The sequence below is a fragment of the Oncorhynchus keta genome, chromosome 25, assembly GCF_023373465.1.
Source record: "Oncorhynchus keta strain PuntledgeMale-10-30-2019 chromosome 25, Oket_V2, whole genome shotgun sequence".
Classification (NCBI taxonomy): Eukaryota; Metazoa; Chordata; class Actinopteri; order Salmoniformes; family Salmonidae; genus Oncorhynchus; species Oncorhynchus keta.
Window position 1 is genome coordinate 21,347,597 of NC_068445.1, and position 26,171 is coordinate 21,373,767.

The following is a 26,171-nucleotide window of genomic DNA, read 5'->3' on the forward strand; positions in this document are numbered from 1 at the left end:
GATGCTTATTTATAAAACCCTCTTAGGCCTCACTCCCCCCTATCTGAGATATCTACTGCAGCCCTCATTCTCCACATACAACACCCGTTCTGCCAGTTACATTCTGTTAAAGGTCCCCAAAGCACACACATCCCTAGGTCACTCCTCTTTTCAGTTCGCTGCAGTTAGAGACTGGAACGAGCTGCAACAAACACTCAAACTGGACAGTTTTATCTCAATCTCTTCATTCAAAGACTCAATCATGGACACTCTTACTGACAGTTGTGGCTGCTTTGTGTGATGTATTGTTGTCTCTACCTTCTTGACCTTTGTGCTGTTGACTGTGCTCAATAATGTTTGTACCGTATTTTGTGCTGCTACCATGTTGTGTTGCTACCATGTAATGTTGTTATGTGTTGCTGCCTTGCTATGTTGTTGTCTGAGGTCTCTCTTTATGTAATGTTGTCTCTCTTGTTGTGATCTGTGTTTTGTCCTATATTTATATTGTATTTTTCTTATTTTTATCCCAGCCCCCGTCCCTACAGGAGGCCTTTTGGTAGGCCGTCATTGTAAATAAGAATTTGTTCATAACTGACTTGCCTAGTTAAATAAAGGTTCAATTAAAAATATATTAAAAAAATTGTTGCCAGAGGTGCTTCAACAAAGTACTGAGTAAAGGGTCTGAATATTTTTTTTGTGCATTTAAAAAAAAAAAAATATGCAACCATTTCTAAAAACCAGTTTTTGCTTTGTCATTATGGGGTATTGTGTGTAGATTGATTACAGAAATAATATGGCTGTAACGTAACAAAATGTGGAAAAAGTGAAGGGGTCTGAATACTTTCCGAAGGCACTGTATGACTCAACCTTTGGAAATCCATGTGATCCAATGGAAATGCCATGAACGGTTGAACAAGTTTTCTTGTAAATCCCTGATTATATCATTGAGTTCCGGGTATGTGCCCCCTTGTGTGTAATACAAATGTATTATTCCACATGTGTGGATCTTGATTTAAATCCTGTTGAATAATACAAAGTTTGGTGTATATCTCCACAATTTCAGTACAAAGTACTGTGAAGAATAGCATAGAACACACCAATACACAGCATATGTTAGGATTTCTCCTGTCCTGACCATTTGTATCCCAATTCTTAGGCTGGACATAGGAACAGACATAACCCTGAATGAATCAAGGCGGAGGTAATGGCCTCTGAACAATATGATTGATTGCATTAGACAAAAGAGTGAGCAGGAAAAATCTGTCCAACCCTGCCTTTCCACTAATCCCATTTTAGAGTGAACAGATTTCTAAACAATGGATTCTTTGTCGTTTTCCTCTGTCTATGTATCGGAGGGGCAGACACATTGTGGGTCACACACAACCAGCTGACTGACTGCTTTGACTGCTGACTTATGAGGTACCACTTGACCATCCATGGGTGGGCCATTGGGGCCTGACCTCTGACCTGACCTGGCTCCTTATCTCTGGCGAGAGGGCCCTCTCCCAATGCCTCTATGGCCTCATCCATTAAGAAGAGGGGTTATGGGAGAGGAGGACAGACACAGCCCTTTACTCCATTCTGGGTCTGCATCCCAAATGGAACTATTTCCTATATAGTGCACTACTTTGGTTAGGGTGCTCTATAAGTAGTGCTCTATAGGGAATAGGGTGCAATTTGGGACGCTCCCTGGGTCATCTCCTGTAAAGGTATTAAACTAACAGTATGACATTTCACAACCTCTTGCAGATCAACCCAGGTTTGCAGTATGTGACCTGTGCTGTTGATGGACAAAACATTTACAGAATGAAACTTTACCTTTGGCATATCAAACAAGCATGCACATAAACGCAAGACGGTGTCTGGTCCTTTTACTCCAGAGTCCCAGAGGCTTTTGACATACATTAGATGAGACAGAGGCATGACCCTGTCTGCTTCAGCATGAGTAATCTGACTGGGACTCAGTGGACAGGTCAAGGTCTTCCTGTATGTTAACCACAGTCTTCCCGGTCACCGCAGAGCTAGGTGATGTTAATGGGTGGTGACAGTACCAGGGGCCACAGTGCAGGGAGAAACATTGTCCTCCAGCATACCCTTAGATGATGATGATGCTTTGGCTTGGAATGTGCACTGTCATGTCTGTTATGTCGTGTCAGCAGACTGACTACTCCTTGTAGATGGGTGAACAAGTCGGTATAAAAGAAATAGTGCCTGCACACTCATGAGCTCCACCACGTACCTCAGCCTGGTCTCATAGACTAAACGCAACATAGTAAATCCGGGACACTCAAATTAGTATGATATGTTTAATTTGGTATGGTTACATGAGAACAATGTTTACTTAACAAAAAACAAAAGTAGGGTGGTTGGTCGTGGTGGATGGGTGGGTGTATAACACGAACTTCTAGCAACCCAAAGTTTGAGAGTTTGAATCTCGTCATGGATAACTTTTGTATTTTAGCTAATTAGCAACTTTGCAACTACTTAGCCTGTTAGCTAACCCTTCCCCTAACCCTAACCTTAACCCTTCTCCCAAGCCTAAGCCTAACCTTAACCCTTTAACCTGTTGAGTGTAGGGGGCAGTATTTTGATGTTTGGATGAAAAACTTACCCAAATGAAACTATTTCTCAGGCCCAGAAGCTAGAATATGCATATAATTGTCAGATTAGGATAGAAAACCCTCTAAAGTTTCCAAAACTGTCAAAATATTTTCTGTGAGTATAACAGAACTTATATTGCAGGCAAAAACCTGAGGAAAATCCAACTAGGAAGTGCCTCTTATTTTGAAACCTCCCTGTTCCATTGCATGCCTTCCCTCCATTTAAAGGGATATCAACCAGCCCTTTTATTTTGAAAAATGAGCATGTGCCAACAGTTTGGAGCAGACATTTTCTCTCTCTCTCCTATTGAAAAAGCTACGGTCTGGTTTAAATATTATTGATTATTTATTGTAAAAACAACATGAGGATTGATTATAAAAAACATTTGACATGTTTCTACGGATACTATTTGGAATTTCCGTCTGCCCCGTCGTGACCGCTCGAGCCTGTGTATTACTGAACATAACGCGCCAAACAAATGGAGGTATTTTGGATATAAAAATAATCTTTATGGAACAAAATAAACATTTATTGTGTAACTGGGAGTCTCGTGAGTGCAAAAATCCGAAGATCATCAAAGGTAAGCGATTAATTTGATTGCTTTTCTGACTTTCGTAACCGATCTACTTTGCTGCGAGCTGTTTGTAATGTTTTGTCTGCTGAGAGAGATGTCCTTACATAAACCCTTGGTTTGCTTTCGCCGTAAAGCTTTTTTGAAATCTGACACGCCAGGTGGATTAACAACAAGCTAAACTGTGTTTTGCTATATTGCACTTGTGATTTCATGAAAATTAAATATTTTTAGTAATTTAATTTGAATTTGGAGATCTGCAATTCAGCGGATGTTGACGAAAATGATCCCGCTAACGGGATGGGTGCACCAAGAAGTTAACCTAACTCCTAAACTTAACCTTAACCCTAACCTTAACCCTAACCCCTAGCCTAGCTAACGTTAGCCAGCTAGCTAACGTTAGGCACCTAGCCACTTAGCTGGAATTTGTAACGTATCATGTATTTTGCAAATTCATAACACATAGTACGTTTGCAAATTTGTAACAAATTGTATGTTTTGCAAATTTGTAACATATAATTCATAGCATATCCTTAGCCACTGGAAGTAGGGGTGCTGAGGGTGTTGCAGTTGCAGTACCCCCTGAAAAATCTTTATATTAATAATAAATAAAAATGAAAATAAATATTTATTCACAAAATTAGTGCACTGGCCTTTAGTAGTCCTGTACTATCGGACCGATATAGCCGTCTGCAGTGTCCCCCTTGGTGACGAAAAAAATTGCCACACCTCCAAACTACTTCCTGCTGCTATGAACATATCATACGAAATGGGTGATAGACATCCACAACGGAATACATACGAAACATAACATATCATACTAAATGGAGTGTGTCAGATTTAAGTACAGAATCATGTTGAATGCTCTGAGACTAGATTCTGTACCTTTATAAATATACAAACAGCATTTCGATCCTACAAGGATCTTGTTCAGGTCATTTTCCCGGAAGTTCACCAATTTTACCGGAAGTTCACCACACCCACATTTATAAACATAAGACAAGTAGCGCGGTCTATACATAATTAAGTTGAAAGGGGCAGCACATTTAGGGGTAAAGGATGGAAACTTTTTCCACGCAGTAGTGAGTTTCTGTCAGACGGATGGTTGTCAGGTCAGATTTGCCAGACCCTCCCCTATAGGTTCAGGTTTTGTGGCCGGAGTCCGCACCTTTGGGGGGGGTACTGCCACGTCCTGACCTTAGTTCCTTTTTATGTCTCTATTTTGGTTTGGTCAGGGCGTGAGTTGGGGTGGGCATTCTATGTTTTTTTCCTATGTTTGCTATTTCTATGTGTTTGGCCTGGTATGGTTCCCAATCAGAGGCAGCCTGTCAATACTTAGGTAGCCTTTTCCCACCTGTGTTTTGTGGGTAATTACTTTTCCGTGTGTGTTTGTGTGCACCTCGGTTGTATCACGTTGTTTGCTGTTTACCTGTTTGTTTTTTGGTTATTTCGGTTTCACTTTCATTAACAGATGTGGAACTACATGCACGCTGCGCCTTGGTCGTTTTTATGACAGGGAGTTTGAGGATAGCGAGCGTGACATGCACACGTTGCAAAGAGTGTAATTTCACAAGCAGATGCCACACATTCAACCATCCTATGACAGGAAAACCTTTTAAACTGAAGATATTATAACATCCGCGACAAATAATGTATTCTACCTACTGAAATGCCCTTGTAAGCTGGCCTATGTGGGCAAGACACGCTGGGCACTCCAGACACGCATATCTGAACATATAAGTAGCATCAGAAACTAAGACCCCAAATGTCTAGTCGATATGCACTTTGACTGCCAGACACAATGTTGCCTCATTAAAGTACATGGGTATCGAGCATGTCAAAGTCCTGAGGCGAGGGGAAGACATCGATAGATTTCTATTGCAAAGAGAATCCTACTGGGTACTCCATTTGGAAAATATGTATCCAAAAGAAATTAATGAGGATTTTCCCATTGGCCATTTTCTGTGAACGCCATCTGATTCATTTATTATTATGACAACCACAGTTGAGTATTGGAGCATATGCTTTGACTACCTGATATGAATGGTTATACAGTCATAATATTTGAGATGTGTGTGTGTGTGTGTGTGTGTGTGTGTGTGTGTGTGTGTGTGTGTGTGTGTGTGTGTGTGTGTGTGTGTGTGTGTGTGTGTGTGTGTGTGTGTGTATATATATCTATATATAATTGTTTTTGTGCTGCCTATTTCATCTGAAATATGTATAGACCACCCTAATAGGTGCTTGTCTTATGTCTATAAATATGGATGTGATACACTTCTGATGAAATGACCTGAGGAAGATCCCTGTTTGATTCTAAACGTTGTTTGAAAATGAAATAATCCTTACGTCATTTTAAACACCTGTGCCCACATCTGTGCATCAGTCTTAATAGCGTAATAAAAAAATCCCCATAAAAATCTGTCAATTTAAACTAGAGATCTAAGGTTTTTTGCATGGGCTTCATCTCAATCTATCACATCTGGCTATGGCGGTGTTTGTCAGACCACGGGACATTCTGTAATGTCCGGGGTGTAGTGGAGGAAAGAGTCAGAAGCAGGAGACAGAGAGTTCAGAGTAGCGCTACTTCTTTATTCACCAACAAGGTGAAAACAGACGCCACTCAAAACAAATGCCCCAAAACACAGGGGAACTAAACAATCCCAAAAACACCTCACATACACAAACAACCGTGACATACAGGCGTGTGCAATTAGCCAGCTGGCTAATAAAGCCCAACTAATTAACCTAATTAACAACAGGTGTAACTAATAAACAGACAAGGAGGCGGAGGAAAAAATCAGTGGCAGCTAGTAGGCCGGTGCCACCCGAACGGGAAGGGGAGCCACCTTCGGTAGGAGTCGTGACAGTACTTAGAGAACCGATCCACAATCACCAAAACCGTAGTGTTCCCCTGAGACGGGGGGAGATCGGTCAGGAAATCTACAGATAGGTGAGACCATGGCCATTGTGGAACGGGGAGGGGTTGTAACTTCCCTCTAGGAAGGTGCCTAGGAGCCTTACTCTGGGCGCACACCGAACAGGAAAAGACATCAACCCTAACATCCCTAGCCAAGGTGGTCCACCAATACTTCTCCCGGAGGCCCCCCACTGTCCTCGCCACCCCAGGGTGACCCGAGGAGGGTAGGGTGTGAGCCCACCGAATCAGTTGGTCCCGGACACCAAGCGGCACGTACTTCCGCCCAGCCGAACACTGAGGAGGCGCAGGCTCCGCCCGTAACGCTACTCTATGTCCGAGTCCACCTCCCATACCACTGGTGCCATCAGCCTCGAGGCAGGAAGGATGGGAGTATGCTCGGTGGACCGATCCTCCGTGTCGTAAAGGCGGGACAGTGCGTCAGCCTTTACGTTCTGGGAGCCTGGTCTATATGACAGATGAAACCAGAATCGGGTGAAGAACATGGCCCACCTTGCCTGATGTGAGTTCAGTCTCCTAGCTGCCCGAACATACTCCAGATTCTGGTGGTCGGTCCAGATGAGAAAGGGGTGCTTAGCCCCCTCAAGCCAGTGTCTCCACACTCTCAGAGCCCTGACCACCGCTAACAACTTCCGGTCCCCCACACCATAGGCCCCCTTGGACTGAGCTTCCTCGAAAAGAAAGCGCAGGGGCGGAGTTTTTGTGGCATACCCGAGCGCTGTGATAGCACGGCTTTCTTTTTTCAAAGTATTGAAGGCTCTGTCTGCCTCTGCTGACCACCGCAAACGCACCGGGCCCCCCTTCAGCAGTGAGGTAATGGGTAAATGGATAATGGATAAACCTCCGGTAGTATTTGGCAAACCCCAAAAACCGCTGCACCTCCTTTACCGTGGTCGGAGTCGGCCAATTACGCACGGCCTTAATGCGGTCACACTCCATCACCACCCCCAGTTCCACACACAGACATGGGGGGAACAGAGGGTTATATACACGTCACGTAATGAGGGAATGTAAAACAGGTGTGTGGGAAAACAAGACAAAACAAATGGAAAATGAAAGGTGAGGGCCTCCCGGGTGCAGCGCCAGCTGTGCCACCAGAGACTCTGGGTTCGCGCCCAGGCTCTGTCGTAACCGGCCGCGACCGGGAGGTCCGTGGGGTGACGCACAATTGGCCTAGCGTCGTCCGGGTTAGGGAGGGTTTGGCCGGTAGGGAAATCCTTGTCTCATCGCGCACCAGCGACTCCTGTGGCGGGCGCGCTAACCAAGGTTGCCAGGTGCACGGTGTTTCCTCCGAATCATTGGTGCGGCTGGCTTCCGGGTTGGATGGTGCTGTGTTTAGAAGCAGTACGGCTTGGTTGGGTTGTGTATCGGAGGACGCATAACTTTCAACCTTCGTCTCTCCCGAGCCCGTACAGGAGTTGTAGCGATGAGACAAGATAGTAGCTTCTAAACAATTGGATACCACGAAATTGGGGAGAAAAAGGGGTAAAATTCAACAACAACAAAAAATAAAAAATAAACGAAAGGTGGATCGGCGATGGCTAGAAGACCGGTGACGTCGACCGCCGAACGCTGCCCGAACAAGGCGAAGAACCGACTTCGGTAGAAGTCATGACACAAGTGCAATGTGTTGACTGTTGACATGCTGTGAAGTGGAATGCTCTTTAAGCTCAATTTCAACAATTTCATTGTCCAGCGATGGTCTTGGGTTAACTATTCAACTACCGAGACATTTTTACTGTATGTGTCGGTTACATGGAAAACGTGTCATATTTCTATTAGAGAAGTGTGATTTTTGATGTCTAAAACAAGTGAAAATGTTTTGAGATATTTTTAGAGCATAGAATATTCATACTTTGCATTACTCAGCTCAGCTCTGATTAACAAACAGGTTACAGCTATTTGTTTTCATTTTCATGTATTGTGGATGACTAATGTGCATGGGGTGCCTGAATTTCTGCTTACCTGGTCTTATTGGCTCAGGGGGTATTTCATTGGACTTATGTTTTGGTTCTGCGAGTGTCTGTGTCTGTTTTTCATTATGTGTTTGTGTGTGTGTTTGGGGGGGTGAGAGTGGGTGCATGCTGGCCTTTAAAAGCCTGCTTAATGCTGTTTCTGTGCTATTGATTCCAATGTCATCATTTGCAGTGGGAGACTGATCAAACTGTGATCAGCGAGAGTGTTTTACACTCGAGGAAGATTTGTTTCTGAGCAGAGCATATGATAGCTCTAGCCATTAAGTTAAGAGATCCTTGTGTGTGCCGGTTAAGCATGCAGCAGCTGAACAGCTGGACATGGATTTGAGAAGGCGGAGGCAAGGATTGTGTGGTGCTCTGTATAGGCTTCTTCAAATGAGATGAACAGCAGGGAAGGTATCTGCTCTATCCAATACATCCAATTTATAGTCAGGGCCATTTGGCTGAAATTGTAGTTATGGAGACAGATGAGAGTGGGTGAAAAATACTAAATTCAAGAGAAGTAAAAATGTGAACATTGTGGTTCAAGGCAGCAACACCCCTCAATATGTAAGTAGATGAAGAGAGAGAGAAAGAAGGAGATAGATAAATAAATAAAGGAGAGGGAAAGAAATAGGGAGAGAGAAAGAGTGAGAGAGAGCAAGCGAGAGCCTTTCATTAGGCGAGTATGATTCTCAAGCCAACTGCTGTAAACTGTAGAGATTCCAAGTTGGAGAACTTAATCCTGTTTTCATGAAAACAGAATTAGAGGTAGAATGTTTTGGTGCATTGTTGTGACATTACATATTCGAAGCTAATCTGTCATTTTGTCAAGGTGACCATGCTCAGACCTGCCCCTGTCCCATATAATTAATTAAAGACACGAACGTACATAAATAGCTCAAACTGTAGGATAAATGTACCATGATTCGTTTGACGTGCAGGGTGGCCTATATGGTTTATAATGTTTCATATATGGAAATACACAGTCACTGCGCCCTTGGTGGCGCGTATTTTATGCTGTGTCTCTTTAAATACAGTAGGCAGTGCTGTCGGCCTGTGTGGAGCTCAGAGCGCAGTTACCGCTGTGGTGTGCACGACCCGCAGGGCTGTTTGACAGACACTCTGGACACAGAGAGACAAGTCGCCTCACCGTGACACGCTGGCTGCATCATACCGATTTTGACCTAACAGCAGATTACGGGGTACGGAAATGATCGTCTCCTGCGTACCGTCATCAACATAATTGAGTTTGCTTCAAGGACCATATGCTATTCTGCCTTATTCTGTCCTTGTAAATAAGCTTGTGGCCGCATCCACTGAATGCTGTATTGAACTAGACAGAGATTGGTTTGTAAAGGGATTGAGAATCGCAGTGACAGAGGACAGACGCACGGACGTTATGGTGAATACATAAATTAGAAACCCTATCGCAACATTTAGACTACCACTGGATCTATACTCTTCATTTTGTGAGGAGCCAAGATTGTGAATGAGAGCTGTATCAGACCGATTCTTATTTCAGAGTTGCATCTTTCCATTAGGTTCAGACAAATATTTCCGTATATGCGGTAACGGATTGTATTCGACTCTCCCTTGGATTACTCTCTTATGACTCCTATTTGAGGTAGGTTATGCACCTTATCATATTTTATTTATTTAAATGAAAGTTGTCAAACAATTATTATTTTTTGCCAGATATGAAATTGTAGGCTATTATGGGCGTTTTCTATAAGCAGATGAACGTTTACATGTAAATGTATTGTACTCTATAACGTCTATCAGCATATTTCTAATGTATCAAATCTGGTTCTATCAGCTGGTTTCTACAGTATAATATCTGAGAAATGTGCCCCCATCACAATTGTTGACTTTCAGACAGTGTAGTGTAATTTCAGCAAACCCCATGCATGCAGTGATACAACTTGTTCACTACTCATCATTGGTCCTCTTCTCTCCCCTTGGATCTTAATGTATGCTGCAGTGGGCTCTGACATAAATGTAAGTAATACAAACAACAGAATGTAGCCTACAACCTATAGCTTATTAAAAGTAGACCACTATTTTTGCAGCCTGCTGAAGGTTGTGGTGAGAGACCTACTTGTTGTGTTTACTATATGTACTTACATGTATGTGTAACTGATAGATGCATGCACACACACACACACACACACACACACACACACACACACACACACACACACACACACACACACACACACACACACACACACACACACACACACACACACACACTACATCTTAATGTACATCAATTGTAAAGTCTTTTGTCTGCAATGTCTTTTCCGTTACGTGGCGGACCCCAGTATAACTATCTGTCGCCATTGGCGTCAGCTGATGGGAAACTAAATAAAAATCAAAAAACCAAATGATCACTGGTAGTTAATGGTGGAAAGAGTCATTATCACTGAGCTGACATGGAAAACATAACAGATGGGCCTACCATTACCGGACCAGGATGCCTGCTTTATTTATTCTAACAGACTCTAAACGCAAGAATAGTTTTTATTTAATTCATTTTCTTGCATATGTTCTACATATATTACAAAGAAAGAGGTCAAAACAATAGTCCCAGAAAGAGGGTAAAACAATAGTCCCATTAGCAAGTTATTTGATTTTGGACTGGTATGTGATGCTATCTATATCTATCTGATTCACCTCAACCTCAAATAAGATCAATTTGTTTAATTTGTGACTGCCAGCACTGAACACAGTGTGGATCTCACAACAACACCTTGTGATACATGCAGGGTTTATTTGGATTAGTTAAGTGCAAATGGAAATGTGAGAGCTCCCTAGTCTCCACCAGTAGCCAACTCATCCCAGCGTGTGCCATCATGCCGAGTCAGTGGCTCAGCTAGGCTGCATGTAATTATTCCCCTGCCTGTTCTGGAGGGCTCGCTTTATGTAAATATCATGTGGCCTTGAATCAACACATCGCCACTCTCACTTGACCCAAAGTGTGAAGTAGCTGGACTTTCTTTAGAGCCCTCATGCTAATGTTTAACTAGCATAATGATTTGCAGATCCACCTCAGAGAGCAGAGGAGACCTGCCTGTCTCTCTGCCTTCATGACTTTCTTCTTTCACTTCCTTCACCCTCTGTTGTTCTGTTACTAGAGCTAATGACATGCTTAGATATATGTTAGGAGATTTATTCTCCTTTGTGGCAGCTCAGTAATGGGGCAATTGACTGAAGTGATATTCAGTGGTATTTATCATGAAGCATCATCATCTGTCAGCAGGTGCTCTCCAGAAGCATATTTATTCAGTAAGGACTGGAGGTAAGCAAACATTCCCACATTTAATAGCTTTCTTGGGTCAGAATAACAGAACAGCAATATCTTAAGTCTGTAAAATGACAACAAGGCCTTGAAATGCCCAGTTATTAATGCTAGGACTGTTGCCATTGTACAGTAGCCTATGGGCAAATCCACGGCAACAGAAATGTATGACAAAGCAAAACCACTCATTTGAAAGTTTAACAAACCATACAACTCTATGCACAAGGATACTCTATGCACAAGGATACTCTATGCACAAGGATACTCTATGCACAAGGATACATTACTTGGGTAATGTAATTACAGTAAAATCCCCCTCAGGGTTTTATGTAAACACGTTTTCCAAACACTCTGCAGAAAGATAGGGGTGTCAGCTATGACATGGCACCTTGAGTTTGTTTATTGAACTACAGTAAGTGGGGTGAATTTACACCCGGTAACGAAATTACATTATGGGTCCCTGATTTGTACAACACAGAAATGCATAATTATGGATATGAATGTCATTCTCTGTTTCACAAGTTTGGACATCACAGCTGAGAATTGCAGGGCACAGTAGAATAAAGCACAGCACAGTAGAATACAGCACAGCAATGCAGAGTAGAGTTTAGTACAGTGCAGTACAGTACAGTAAACTAGAGTATAGTTCAGTACAGTATACAGTACAACATACTGTACTGTACTATACTATACTTTTCTTTACTGTCCTGCATTGTACTGTACTCTACTCAGTGTACTGTATTGTACTGTACTATCTAAACTTGGGAAACATATGTCTATGATAGGTTCAGATTCGGTCCATTCCAGTCCATCTGTGGACGTCAACATGAAGGCCAGAGTGGACTGACCAAATTTCAACGACTTTTCAACGTCTATGGATGTCCGGTGTTGGTCGGTGCTCAGTGGGTGAGGATGCTGGTTACAGTCAATGGAAAGAGAGGGGCTCATGGGTAGGTGTCAGTAAGAGCTGGGAGAGGTGACATTAACTGGAGGGTGAGTGAGTGAGTGAGTGAGTGAGTGAGTGAGTGAGTGAGTGAGTGAGTGTGAGTGAGTGAGTGAGTGAGTGAGTGAGTGAGTGAGTGAGTGAGAGAGTGAGAGAGAGAGTGAGAGAGAGAGAGAGTGAGAGAGAGAGAGAGAGAGAGAGTGAGAGAGAGAGTGAGAGAGTGAGAGAGAGAGAGTGAGAGAGAGAGAGAGAGAGAGAGTGAGAGAGAGAGAGTGAGAGAGAGAGAGAGAGAGAGAGAGAGATCACCAGACAACAGACAAATCTATGCCTTCATTTCCCCCCAAAAATATAGAGTCTTAGCTTTCATTGACATTTGTTCCTCATGGGTCCTTTTCCATGGAAATACCCGTTGTCATCACGCTCTCGGGATAAAAGGGTATAAAACCCAGTACCCACTATTAATGGCAGGTCGTATATACACTGCTCAAAAAAATAAAGGGAACACTAAAATAACACACCCTAGATCTGAATGAATGAAATATTCTTATTAAATACTTTTTTCTTTACATAGTTGAATGTGCTGCCAACAAAATCACACAAAAATGATCAATGTAAATCAAATTTATCAACCCATGGAGGTCTGGATTTGGAGTCACACTCAAAATTAAAGTGGAAAACCACACAACAGGCTGATCCAACTTTGATGTAATGTCCTTAAAACAAGTCTAAATGAGTCTCAGTAGTGTGTGTGGCCTCCACGTGCCTGTATGACCTCCCTACAATGCCTGGACATGCTCCTGATGAGGTGGCGGATGGTCTCCTGAGGGATCTCCTCCCAGACCATGACTAAAGCATCCGCCAACTCCTGGACAGTCTGTGGTGCAACGTGGCGTTGGTGGATGGAGCGAGACATGATGTCCCAGATGTGCTCAATTGGATTCAGGTCTGGGGAACGGGCGGGCCAGTCCATAGCATCAATGCCTACCTCTTGCAGGATCTGCTGACACACTCCAGCATGGTCTTGCATTAGGAGGAACCCAGGGCCAACCGCACCAGCATATGGTTTCACAATGGGTCTGAGGATCTCATCTCGGTACCTAATGGCAGTCAGGCTACCTCTGGCGAGCACATGGAGGGCTGTGCGGCCCCCCAAAGAAATGCCACCCTACACCATGACTGACCCACCACCAAACCGGTCATGCTGGAGGATGTTGCAGGCAGCGGCGTCTCCAGACTGTCACGTCTGTCATATGTGCTCAGTGTGAACCTGCTTTCATCTGTGAAGAGCACAGGGTGCCAGTGGCGAATTTGCCTGTTCAGGGGCAGAACGACAGATTTGTACCTTGTCAGCTCGGGGGTTTGAACTCGCAACCTTCCGGTTACTTGTCCAACGCTCTAACCACTAGGCTACGCTGCCGCCCCACTTAAGTGTTCCCTTTATTTTTTTGAGCAGTGTATTATACAAGTGTCAACACCCTCTACTTTTAAATCAGATGGATTAATTCTAAGTCACACATTTTGAGAAATTACATTTTGATTTGATTTATTAGCATCCCCATTAGTCGACGCCAACGACAACAGCTAGTCTTACTGGGGTCCAACATATAACCAAAAATACATTACAAACAAAATACTTCGCACTTTACGTACATTTAAAAAAAACATCATTACCTTTACTGTAGCTGACAGACGAGGCTAGTGACATGAACGCTCAAGGGGGATTCAATTCTGAGTGAGGATGTGCCAAGCAGCAACAGGATATCTAAATAATGTTCCTCTAGACCCCTCACAGTTAGCTTGGAACAAGAGGCAGCCAGGTGCTCTCAATGACTGTTATTGGAATGTTAACTAACCATGGGGAAAACTGATGCATGGTACAGTATTTTGTAGTAATACCCATTTATTCTTATCAAAACGATTGAATTCTCAGCATTCTCAGGAGAATACTGAGAATTCATTCATTCCAATTATACACCAGGACAGCTGACACATTCGTTGTGGGTGCTCATTCCTGTAAACCTTACAAGAATCTTTCAAAGAACACTTTTTCAAAATACAGTACGTAAATAAAGGTAACTGCCCCAAAAAAGGAAATACTTTAGTAAATTCCACACAGGTGTAGTCCCTGAGTTAATTACGCATCATGCTTTGGGTCATATATAAAAATTCCCAGTTTCCCATTGTTTTGGCTATCATGGCTAGAAGAAGAGATCCCAGTGACTTTGAAAGAGGGCTCTCAAAGAATCATAGTGTGGTTAAAGGGTGTGTCTCAGTCACCAGATCTCAACCCAATTGAACACTTTTGGGAAATTCTGGAGCGGTGCCTGAGACAGTGTTTTCCACCACCATCAACTTAACACCAAATTATGGAATTTTCTCATGGAAGAACGGTGTCGCATTCCTCCAATAGAGTTCCAGACACTTGTAGAATCTATGCCAAGGTGCATTGAAGCTGTTCAGGTGGCTCGTGGTGTCCCAACGCCCTATTAAGATACTTTATGTCAGTGTTTCCTTTATTTCGACAGTTACCTGTAGTATTTCAGAGGGGTTTATTGCTAGCAGACTTAGCACTCAGCCCAATGGAGCACTTTAAAGCCTCTCAGATATGCAGCCCTCTGCAGAGCCATGACCAGAGCAGCACAGTGTCCAGACTCACTGTGATGAAGGCTTTGAATTTCTTCAGCATTTATGTTGCTTCCTTATCTCTTTATCCTCTTGTTGACCTCTCAGCGACTCCTCATGGATCGGAACCAGTGGCTCTGGTCTGTGAAGATAACCAGGGGACCTGACTTGAAGGAGAACATCCATGTCTGAGCTTGTCATAGCATTGAAACCCTCTGAACCCTACTGCTTTATGGGGAGGCACTGTACTTTACTGTATGTATGTTTGATGATGTGCTCTCTCTATCGATATTTCATCGTCATGAATGGATGCCAAGATTCTCATTAGAGTGTATACAGAAATAGCCTGGCTATAAAAAACTGAGAATCAGTGTTGAGTGCTTAAGCTCTGGCATGTGGACAATGGCTCCTCACTGTTCCCTGGGCTTCGTCAGTGCAGTGTCTTAGTGAAATGGTACATTAGACAGAGGGAGTTGATGGTTTTCTGTACTCATTGTCAAATGCTGTTTTGGAGCAGAAGAAGGCTGAATGTTTCAGACCAGGAATAATCATAGACAGACAGAACAGCATATCTCTGACCTGTCAGTTAGAAGGAGTTGAATCAGGGGTTGAAGTAAAGAACAGGGAATAATACACGCCCATCATCATCCCAATGCAAACAGTATAAAGCCTCCAAATTCAGACAGGTTAGTTAGGCATTGTCTCATCTATGACCTCTATAAACAGTGAGACACAGGACTTATATGTATATAGTGATGGCTCAGTCATATGTTTTCTGAGGGAAATGACAGAAACATACAGTGCCTTGCGAAAGTATTCGACCCCCTTGAACTTTGCGACCTTTTGCCACATTTCAGGCTTCAAACATAAAGATATAAAACTGTATTTTTTTGTGAAGAATCAACAACAAGTGGGACACAATCATGAAGTGGAACGACATTTATTGTATATTTCAAACTTTTTTAACAATTCAAAAACTGAAAAATTGGGCGTGCAAAATTATTCAGGCCCCTTAAGTTTGCTGCGATTACAGCTGTAAGTCGGTTGGGGTATGTCTCTATCAGTTTTGCACATCGAGAGACTGGAATGTTTTCCCATTCCTCCTTGCAAAACAGCTCGAGCTCAGTGAGGTTGGATGGAGAGCATTTGTGAACAGCAGTTTTCAGTTCTTTCCACAGATTCTCGATTGGATTCAGGTCTGGACTTTGACTTGGCCATTCTAACACCTGGATATGTTTATTTTTGAACCATTCCATTGTAGATTTTGCTTTATGTTTTGGATCATTGTCTTGTTGGAAGAGAAATCTCCGTCCCAGTCTCAGGTCTTTTGCAGACTCCATCAGGTTTTCTTCCAGAATGGTCCTGTATTTGGCTCCATCCATCTTCCCATCAATTTTAACGATCTTTAAACGACACTTTTTATGGATATCTTTAAGAAATGGCTTTCTTCTTGCCACTATTCCATAAAGGCCAGATTTGTGCAATATACGACTGATTGTTGTCCTATGGACAGAGTCTCCCACCTCAGCTGTAGATCTCTGCTGTTCATCCAGAGTGATCATGGGCCTCTTGGCTGCATCTCTGATCAGTCTTCTCCTTGTATGAGCTGAAAGTTTAGAGGGACGGCCAGGTCTTGGTAGATTTGCAGTGGTCTGATACTCCTTCCATTTCAATATTATTGCTTGCACAGTGCTCCTTTGGGATGTTTAAAGCTTGGGAAATCTTTTTGTATCCAAATCCGGCTTTAAACTTCTTCACAACAGTATCTCGAACCTGCCTGGTGTGTTCCTTGTTCTTCATGATGCTCTCTGCGCTTTTAACGGACCTCTGAGACTATCACAGTGCAGGTGCATTTATACGGAGACTTGATTACACACAGGTGGATTGTATTTATCATCATTAGTCATTTAGGTCAGCATTGGATCATTCAGAGATCCTCACTGAACTTCTGGAGAGAGTTTGCTGCACTGAAAGTAAAGGGGCTGAATAATTTTGCATGCCCAATTTTTCAGTTTTTGATTTGTTAAAAAAGTTTGAAATATCCAATAAATGTCGTTCCACTTCATGATTGTGTCCCACTTGTTGTTGATTCTTCACAAAAAAATACAGTTTTATATCTTTATGTTTGAAGCTTGAAATGTGGCAAAAGGTCGCAAAGTTCAAGGGGGCCGAATACTTTCGCAAGGCACTGTATGCGTACACTTACAGCTCTGTGATTGTTTCTAGTATAAGTAAGTATGACTATATGTTTCATGTTCTCCTTTGTGGCACAGAGGAAAATGCTCTATTTTTCTGCTAATTTTTCCTTAAAGGACAAGATCATTTTGGAGTGGGGATTATCTGCAAGACTCTTTGATCAGTTCCTGGGAAGGCCCAAGGAGGGTTGGCTTTGCCGTATTCATATCTCAGACAGATTTTTTGCTCAGACCGGGATAATCTGTAACAGTGTGATTTTTCAGTAAATAATACTCAAGTAATAACTGCCTGAAAATGGTAAATTAACATTGTGTGGAGAAAGGCCAGACTATGGGAAAGCCCTCAAATATGAGACTTAAGTATCAAGATGATGTCCTAATTCGATATAACATTGACATTGTGTGTGTGCACGAGTGGGGGTGTGTGCGCGTGCTTATATAGTTAAATGTGTTTGTGTGTATGTCGCTGTTATGCATTCCATTCACTTCATCCTCATCGAACACTTTCATGTTTTGTTTATGCTGATGTTGTTATTCTTGAGGAGTTTTAAGAGCCAGCCTGTGGACAGATGTTCCTCTCGGAAGGATGTGAACCCAGGCCTGTCCACTTAGAGTAATACTCCTCCGATGGGCCTCCTCCAGCAGACAGCACATAGAGCAAGGCACCCTGTGTACAGTTTTAGGAAGGTGGTGGTGGGCTGGTACTGGTGTGTGTGGGTGGCTGGGGGGTTCAGTGAATCACCAGTGTGTTTCCCTGCACGCTGTAGAGTCTGTCACTGTTAACATGTTTTTATGGAAAATTCGGCAACCACAATCTGTAACGGCGTTTGCCTGGCCATTAGCTGTGGGGTCTGCCCACTGAGGAGGAAGGATGATGGATCAGCTGTGTTAAAGGAGTCCCAATGGTGATGGATGACTGCGGAACGCCATAGAAAGAGCAGGCCACTATCAGCACCGTCACAGAAACAAGGAGATGACTTGTCATCAGTCCCGTCATTAGCCAAGGTCATTACTGTAACACTGCTAGTCAGTGTGTGAATCCACTCTATAATGCCGGTTGTGTTTAGAGGTGGCTTGTTTATATACTGTAATGTGGTTATCAACAGCGGGCTCATACCGTCATACCCTCGGTCCTTATTGTATCCTTGAACTTGAATTGATGTTGTGTTTTGACGATTTAAATGTATTCAGTTGGCTTTGTCAGTCATTTATTTATTGTATTGCAGAGGAAGTCATCAGAACAGGCCAGTACCTGTATGCTCATCATACCCAGCATTCACATCATCTATCAATCAACTGGTTTTGAAAGGTTGATACCAGGTCTTCTCAGTTGGCAGAGTTGAAGTAGATAACGCATATACTATTAAGCTCTTCCCTGACACACACATGCTTATTAACCCAAAGTGGCTGATTAGGTCTGATTGTTGGCCACTGTAGAAGAACCTTCCCACGGCCTAATCACGTGATTCCCTCATCAATAACTCTAACTCTAACTCTAACACTACTCTACTCTCCCCTTGTGTGTGGGTGTGGGTGTGTGTGGGTGTGGGGGTGTGTGTGTATGTGTCTGACGGAGAGAAAGAGTGTGGACACTAGAGAATTAGAGAGTGAGGGGAAAAAGAGAGAAAGAATAGTCCATTATGTAGTCAATGGCTGACCTTGAGATACGGCCAGTCATAGGGATTAGAGTATCAGCCAACTGTAATTGCTGACCTACAATAACAGACCCTCTTGTTCATTCTTGAACTTGGTTGCTGATACACAAACAGCCCTTTGTATGCATCAAACTACTGGATCATGTTTTCTCTTCCTGGTTTACCAAGAGGGCACTACCTGCCAACACCCATCCTCCTAAAACACAGCCTTTTAGTTCTCTGGTTCCACTTTCAGCAAGTCTTAAAGCAGAGAGATGTAGTTACTGGCGCCAGTATGTAACTCAGAGAGCCATTTATCTTGGGTTAATCCTGAGCCTTAAACTAAAGCCCCATTGATATTTAACACACAACTTCCAAAGCCTGGAGATTTCCACGCTATTATATTCCATTCTGCAAATTAATTCCCATATTAAAGTAATTAATGCCTCCTTAGGCTGATGAGCGTTGGAACATGTGGGAAGAAAGATAAACACAGCATTTATTTCATAATTTATCTTTTTGTTTTGAGCTACAGATTCTGACTGATGAATTCAGGCTCTGTTTGGTTAACAAGTTGCAGATATTACCCAGATTTTCCCCTTGCTGGTAGAAGAATGCAACTATAGTATGGTCTGTAGTTACACATACCTAATCTTCACAACAATCTTCTTGCACAATAATCTAGTTGACCAATTTAAGGCCTAGTTATGTATGGTGAATCTGCACTGCATGGGACAGTAGGAAATAGGAAGTGGACTGACAGGGGATCCAAACCCATATTCAGAATGCTCTGTGAAGAATCAGACAGGCTTCACTTAAAAGAGGAAAGGGAAGAGATATTTCATCTTATTGCTCCTTCCTCCCTCCAATGCAGCACCAGTTGTTGGTCTGATAAAGGATATGAGAAGAGAGATCCCCTGTGGGTCTGTCTGTCTGTCTACAGGGAGAGGCAGCAGCCTATCAGATCTCCTCTCCTCTCCCCTCTTCTTGGTGGACCCTAATTGGGCTGTCACACCTGCCATGCAGATTTGTCAGAATGCTGTGAAGTGAAGTTCCTCGCGGAATCACAGGGTGCATCCCACTGTTCCTGCTAGAAGTCGCTACATACAACAGGCCTGTTACTGCTGTGTAATTCAAATCAAATCCAATTTTATTTTCCACATTTCGTAAACAACAGGTGACTAACAATGAAATGCTTACTTACAGGCCCTTCCCAACAGTGTAGAGAGAGAAAAAAGATAAATAGTAGAAAAGTAATAACACAAGGAAAAAAACTATTATCATGGAATAAGTGGTTAAATGAGTACTAATGAGGGGACCACAGTTGGTTATGCACCGTTGGGAACAATTACATGAAGGATGAACCTTAAATGTTCTTACAATATGTTTTCTGCTCTTCATGACTAGGATTTTGTAATGTAATGTAATGCAGTAGCCAAGCTCTGTCTTTTTAATATAAGACCTGCAATTGTTACCGTTCTACAATGTTTTAATTCAAAGAGTTGGCTCCTGCACTACAAGCATCAAATAGGATGTCTTAAAGACCCAGTACAGTCAAAAACATGATTTCCTGTCTTTAATATATAGTTCCACACTAGGAGATTGGAATAATACTGTGAAATGATGATAATGCTGTTTTAGTGTACGAGCTGTTTGAAAGGGCTGCCTGAAATGTCAGTCTGTTTTGGTGGGATTGAGTTTTCGTCTGCCTGATGACATCACCAGATGGTAAATTAGTTAATAGACCAATAAGAAAGAGAGCCAAACCTCTCTGCCAGTAACAGCTAGTTTTAGGTTTTCCCCAACCACTAGGACCTCTCTCAGACAGTCTTAGCGAAATTCTTGCTTGATAAATTGCTCTTTGCCAAGAAGCTTTTTTTTAATGTTTAAAACCATCACAGTAAGGTACTTAATTGTTACCCAGAAATGATTTGATATTGAGATAAAAACATCTGCATTGGACCTTTTAAATATTAGCCTGGCATTGTTTCTAGTCTGGTGATAAGCAGTAAGTACGCTCATTCATTCTCCATCTGTCAGTGAAGTCACATAGGTCTGGTGAGATGTGTGGTGTCACATTATTACACAGTGCCTGGTCATCCACGTGGCAGGGCCCATGCCATGTCAGCTCCCATTATCTCCTGTGTCTACTCTGTGTTGACAGCATGTGTCAGTACCAGGTCTCTTATAGATGTGCCTGAGGATGACTCAGCTCACTCAGTCCCTCACTGACTCCCCGGTGGAAACATTTCCCCATGCAGCCACATGGACGTAAACAAGGTCTTGCTGAAAGGTTAGATTGAGGCCAGGGTTGGGAGTGATATATTGCTGCTACTACAGTATGTAGCTATGCCTTATTCATGGAGAACTTAACCTCAAGTGTTGCTGGTATGATTGTACCTAGGCTGGGAAAAGGCTGTGTAACTTCTGTAGATGAATGATGCTTCAAATCCTAAGTGGGTGTTATACTATTATTCCGTGCTTGCCCCTGAATACACTACTCTCCTCTCATTGTACCCATATTTAAAGCAATGTTTGAATGAGGATTTATTACTACTATTTTCCCTTAGCAACCTTCATGGCTCATACAATTTCCTCCTTGCCTTCCTCTACCCCCCTCCTTTCTCTCTTCCTCTTCATCAGTTTTATTATCTTTTCCTCCAAGTCTCTACTACAACTCTGCATGGCCACTTCCCCTGAGAAGGAGAGAGAGAATGAGAGAGAATCTCTCCCTCTCTCCATTTCAGCTGGGACTTGAGTGCTTTGTGCACTTCATATTTTATTCATCCTGTGAGTGAGAGGCTGCAGTACAGAGGCTTCCTCAGTCCTGTGAGCCCAGAGCACGTCTCGGCAGCTGTCATACTGTCTGCAGCCCAGCTGCACGTATTCTCCCTTCTGCGGCAGCAGCACACACTCATATCACACCACTCTCCACTGGACACACAACACATGTATACCTCCCCATAAAATACAAACGCTGCAGTTCCTTAATTTCCTTTTCCTAAATCTCATGTCATGTGATATTCTGATTGCATGGACACAAAAGGCAGTGCATTCTGAGACCTGAAAATCAATGATACTGATTCTTAACAGAGTTGCACCTTTTCCTTTTATTTAATCAGTTTACTATGAATCTGGAATCACTAATTACTGATGTGCAACAGGAATGCACTTTAAAAAAAATCTTAACCTCCACTATTGGATAGGAGATTGAGGTTACAGTAGATTTCACCATGCTCCTCTTCATTATCCATCAACCCTTTAGGGCTACACACCTTCATTAGCTTCTTCCTTTCTGTCTGAGTGAAGAGGCAAAAAGAGCATCAACAATAACAACAACATCAGTCTTCCAGAAATAGAAACAGCAGTGAGCAACTGGGACTCCCTCTAACGATGGCCCCTCTTTAATTAATGTGGCTGTGATGATATCTGGCTGCCGGTGCTACTCAGCCTTTTCAGGCAGATTGGCGTGATGAGTAGGCCCATGGTTCATTGGCCGTTCCGCAAGAGGAGGCATGCTCACGGAACTCTCAACCCCAACCTTACCCCACACCACCCCATCACCCTCTCTCTTCCCCAAAACAAGTACATCCAGCCCTGTGGGTCCTGGCCACTGCCTGACATGACTGCTCACTGTTGCAGAGCTCTGATGAAAAGACGAAGTGCCCCGGGCTATCGGAGGCGATCCACTGCAGTGGTAAAGCAGTGTTCATCAGGGTGAGAAGCAGGTTCACACGCTTCTCTTCCCATCCTCATCATACCCTCTCTTGGTGTGCTAAGGTTCAGGACAAGGCCTCTGGAGTCTGCTCAATCTCCATGGCTCAAAATAGTCATCAGGCTGTTCAGGTTTTCCTGAGGAGAACTAGAAACAGAGTGTAGAGTCCATGGACATTGTGAGGACATTGAGCTTTCTGCACCTAGAAATGCCTTCTGAATAGAAAATAATGCCTTAAAAGCAGTCCACAATGAAGGACTATTTGGAAATCTGAAATGTAGCTCAGTAAATCTCTGCTCTTGCTAATGATACATGTACAGTAGAGGTCGACCGATTAATCGGAATGGCCGATTAATTAGGGACGATTTCAAGTTTTCACAACAATCGTAATCGTCATTTTTGGACACCGATCACAGCCGATTACATTGCACTCCACGAGGAGACTGCGTGGCAGGCTGACTACCTGTTATGCAAGTGCAGCAAGGAGCCAAGGTATGTATTGATTTCTTAAAATCAATACACAAGTATCTATTTTTAAACCTGCATATTTAGTTAATATTGCCTGCTAACATGAATGTATTTTAACTAGGGAAATTGTGTCACTTCTCTTGCGTTCTGTGCAACAGAGTCAGGATATATGCAGCAGTTTGGGCCGCCTGGCTCGTTGCGAACTGTGTTTCCTAACAAAGACGGCCAACTTCACCAAATGGGGGAAGATTTAACAAAAGCGCATTTGCGAAAAAGTACAATCTTTGCACGAATGCACCTAACCATAAACATCAATGCCTTTTTTAAAATCAATACACAGAAGTATGTATGTTTAAACCTGCATATTTAGTTAAAAGAAATTCAGGTTAGCAGGCAATATTAAACTAGGGAAATTGTGTCACTTCTCTTGCATTCATTGCACGCAGAGTCAGGGTATATGCAGCAGTTTGGGCCACCTGGCTCGTTGCGAACTAATTTGACCGAATTTTACGTAATTATGACATGACATTGAAGGTTGTACAATGTAACAGCAATATTTAACAGAAACTAAAACAAGAGGCTCCCAAGAGGCTCCTACGCTGAGGTCTGTCCAACGCTGGTCCGACCAAGCTGACTCCACACTCCAAGACTGCTTCCATCACGTGGACTGGGATATGTTTCGTATTGCGTCAGATAACAACATCGACGAATACGCTGATTCGGTGTGCGAGTTCATTAGAACGTGCGTTGAAGATGTCGTTCCCATAGCAACGATTAAATCATTCCCTAACCAGAAACCGTGGATTGATGGCAGCATTCGCCTGAAACTGAAAGCGCGAACCACTGCTTTTAATCAGGGCAAGGTGTCTGGTAACATGACCGAATACAAACAGTGCAGCTATTCCCTCCGCAAGGCTATCAAACAAGCTAAGCGTCAGTACAGAGACAAAGTAGAATCTCAATTCAACGGCTCAGACACAAGAGGCATGTGGCAGGGTCTACAGTCAATCACGGACTACAGGAAGAAATCCAGCCCAATCACGGACCAGGATGTCTTGCTCCCAGGCAGACTAAATAACTTTTTTGCCCGCTTTGAGGACAATACAGTGCCACTGACACGGCCTGCGACGGAAACATGCGGTCTCTCCTTCACTGCAGCCGAGGTGAGTAAGACATTTAAACGTGTTAACCCTCGCAAGGCTGCAGGCCCAGACGGCATCCCCAGCCGCGCCCTCAGAGCATGCGCAGACCAGCTGGCCGGTGTGTTTACGGACATATTCAATCAATCCCTATACCAGTCTGCTGTCCACACATGCTTCAAGAGGGCCACCATTGTTCCTGTTCCCAAGAAAGCTAAGGTAACTGAGCTAAACGACTACCGCCCTGTAGCACTCACTTCCGTCATCATGAAGTGCTTTGAGAGACTAGTCAAGGACCATATCACCTCCACCCTACCTGACACCCTAGACCCACTCCAATTTGCTTACCGCCCAAATAGGTCCACAGACGATGCAATCTCAACCACACTGCACACTGCCCTAACCCATCTGGACAAGAGGAATACCTATGTGAGAATGCTGTTCATCGACTACAGCTCGGCATTCAACACCATAGTACCCTCCAAGCTCGTCATCAAGCTCGAGACCCTGGGTCTCGACCCCGCCCTGTGCAACTGGGTACTGGACTTCTTGACGGGCTGCCCCCAGGTGGTGAGGGTAGGCAACAACATCTCCTCCCCGCTGATCCTCAACACTGGGGCCCCACAAGGGTGCGTTCTGAGCCCTCTCCTGTACTCCCTGTTCACCCACGACTGCGTGGCCACGCACGCCTCCAACTCAATCATCAAGTTTGCGGACGACACAACAGTGGTAGGCTTGATTACCAACAACGACAAGACGGCCTACAGGGAGGAGGTGAGGGCCCTCGGAGTGTGGTGTCAGGAAAATAACCTCACACTCAACGTCAACAAAACTAAGGAGATGATTGTGGACTTCAGGAAACAGCAGAGGGAACACCCCCCTATCCACATCAATGGAACAGTAGTGGAGAGGGTAGCAAGTTTTAAGTTCCTCGGCATACACATCACAGACAAACTGAATTGGTCCACTCACACAGACAGCATCGTGAAGAAGGCGCAGCAGCGCCTCTTCAACCTCAGGAGGCTGAAGAAATTCGGCTTGTCACCAAAAGCACTCACAAACTTCTACAGATGCACAATCGAGAGCATCCTGGCGGGCTGTATCACCGCCTGGTACGGCAACTGCTCCGCCCTCAACCGTAAGGCTCTCCAGAGGGTAGTGAAGTCTGCACAACGCATCACCGGGGGCAAACTACCTGCCCTCCAGGACACCTACACCACCCGATGTTACAGGAAGGCCATAAAGATCATCAAGGACATCAACCACCCGAGCCACTGCCTGTTCACCCCACTATCATCCAGAAGGCGAGATCAGTACAGGTGCATCAAAGCAGGGACCGAGAGACTGAAAAACAGCTTCTGTCTCAAGGCCATCAGACTGTTAAACAGCCACCACTAACATTGAGTGGCTGCTGCCAACACACTGACACAACTCAAGCCACTTTAATAATGGGAAATGATGTAAATATATCACTAGCCACTTTAAACAATGCTACCTTATATAATGTTACTTACCCTACATTATTAATCTCATATGCATACGTATATACTGTACTCTATATCATCGACTGCATCCTTATGTAATACATGTATCACTAGCCACTTTAACTATGCCACTTTGTTTACATACTCATCTCATATGTATATACTGTACTCGATACCATCTACTGTATCTTGCCTATGCTGCTCTGTACCATCACTCATTCATATATCCTTATGTACATATTCTTTATCCCCTTACGCTGTGTATAAGGTAGTAGTTTTGGAATTGTTAGCTAGATTACTTGTTGGTTATTACTGCATTGTCGGAACTAGAAGCACAAGCATTTCGCTACACTCGCATTAACATCTGCTAACCATGTGTATGTGACAAACAAATACAATTTGATTTGATTTGATTTGATTTACACTTACGGATGCCACCCGTTAGATAAAATACGGAACGGTTCCGTATTTCACTGAATGAATAAACGTTTTGTTTTCAAAATGATATGGATTTGATCATATTAATGACCTAAGGCTCGTATTTCTGTGTGTTATTATATTATAATTAAGTCTATGATTTGATAGTGCAGTCTGGCTGAGCGGTGGTAGGCAGCAGCAGGCTCGTA

At 43.4% G+C, this 26,171-nt stretch overlaps 1 protein-coding gene across 6 annotated transcripts in view; it reads left to right on the forward strand.

Moving 5' to 3' along the window:
• Positions 1-9,118: 9,118 nt before the first annotated feature.
• wscd2 (WSC domain containing 2) overlaps positions 9,119-26,171 on the forward strand; it is a 110,273-nt gene continuing 93,220 nt past the window's right edge. Inside the window, exons 1-3 of one of the 6 annotated variants that reach the window (XM_052478864.1) lie at positions 9,119-9,446; positions 9,586-9,668; positions 9,924-10,042. The gene's annotated coding sequence lies outside the window, so the exon portion shown is untranslated. Of the gene's footprint in view, positions 9,669-9,923; positions 10,043-26,171 lie in introns of all 6 variants that reach the window. The other 5 variants (XM_052478862.1, XM_052478861.1, XM_052478860.1 and 2 more) reach the window with 5 other exon arrangements.